Raw genomic sequence first — 995 nt, 5'->3', positions numbered from 1 at the left:
TTGCGAGCGCCGCTTGCTGTGAAGCGGGAGCGACCAGCCGGCAGAGGATGTTAGGACAGTGGAAATATGCACTCAAACACTCTGGAGACCATCCCAGATGATATCCCACTGGCAGAGCCCGTACCAGGCTTTCTATTGTGGCAGCCCATCCAGATCCAGCAGCACCACCTCATCTGAAGGAAAGTGTACATCATTTTTTTTCTCTCAATCTTATGTATTGTTCATTTAATTACTTTTTTTCTTATGTTGAATTGAAGCAAATTTCTGTCATTTAAAAATTGTAAGTTGCTTTGCAAAAATAAACAATGTTTATAATTATTTCTTGTCTTTTATTTACAAGTTTCAACTTATAATACAAAAATAAAACAAACAATGCACAGAAATGACTTCATTTACAAATAACTTATCAAATTACAAAAGTAATGTACAGAACAACTTTCATTTCTTTTTTAAGTTTCCCAGCAGCCCCGTTTTCTCCAGAACTGTCCTAAAACAAGACAAAAGGAAAGACTTGTGAAAATTATTAAAGGGGTCATATGATGTTGCTAAAAAGAACATTATTTTGTGTATTTGGTGTAATGAAATGTGTTTATGCAGTTTAAGGTTAAAAAACACATTATTTTCCACATACTGTACATTATTGTTTCTCCTCTATGCCCCGCCTTTCTGAAACGCGTCGATTTTTACAAAGCTCATCGTTCTGAAAAACGAGGTGTGCTGTGACTGGCCAGGTATCCAGTGCATTGTGATTGGCCGAATACCTCAAGCGTGTGTCGGAAATGTTACGCCCCTTACCGTATTGTGATGCCTGCGGCAACCACATGTGACGACCCGGGGCTGGACTCCGCTTCGTCCACGGTGAAAGCCGATCCGGCGATCCACAGCACTAAGTTGATGTATTTCCTCAGTGACCAGCACGGATCAGCTCCAAGCATGACGAAGCCATATCGTCCTCTTTTGGAAGCCCAAACAAAGTAGTTTCGCTTTCACAACGA

Source organism: Sinocyclocheilus grahami, unplaced genomic scaffold (genome assembly GCF_001515645.1).
Source record: "Sinocyclocheilus grahami isolate Dianchi unplaced genomic scaffold, SAMN03320097.WGS_v1.1 scaffold1750.1, whole genome shotgun sequence".
NCBI classification, from domain to species: domain Eukaryota; kingdom Metazoa; phylum Chordata; class Actinopteri; order Cypriniformes; family Cyprinidae; genus Sinocyclocheilus; species Sinocyclocheilus grahami.
Note: the sequence above shows the minus strand (reverse complement) of the source record.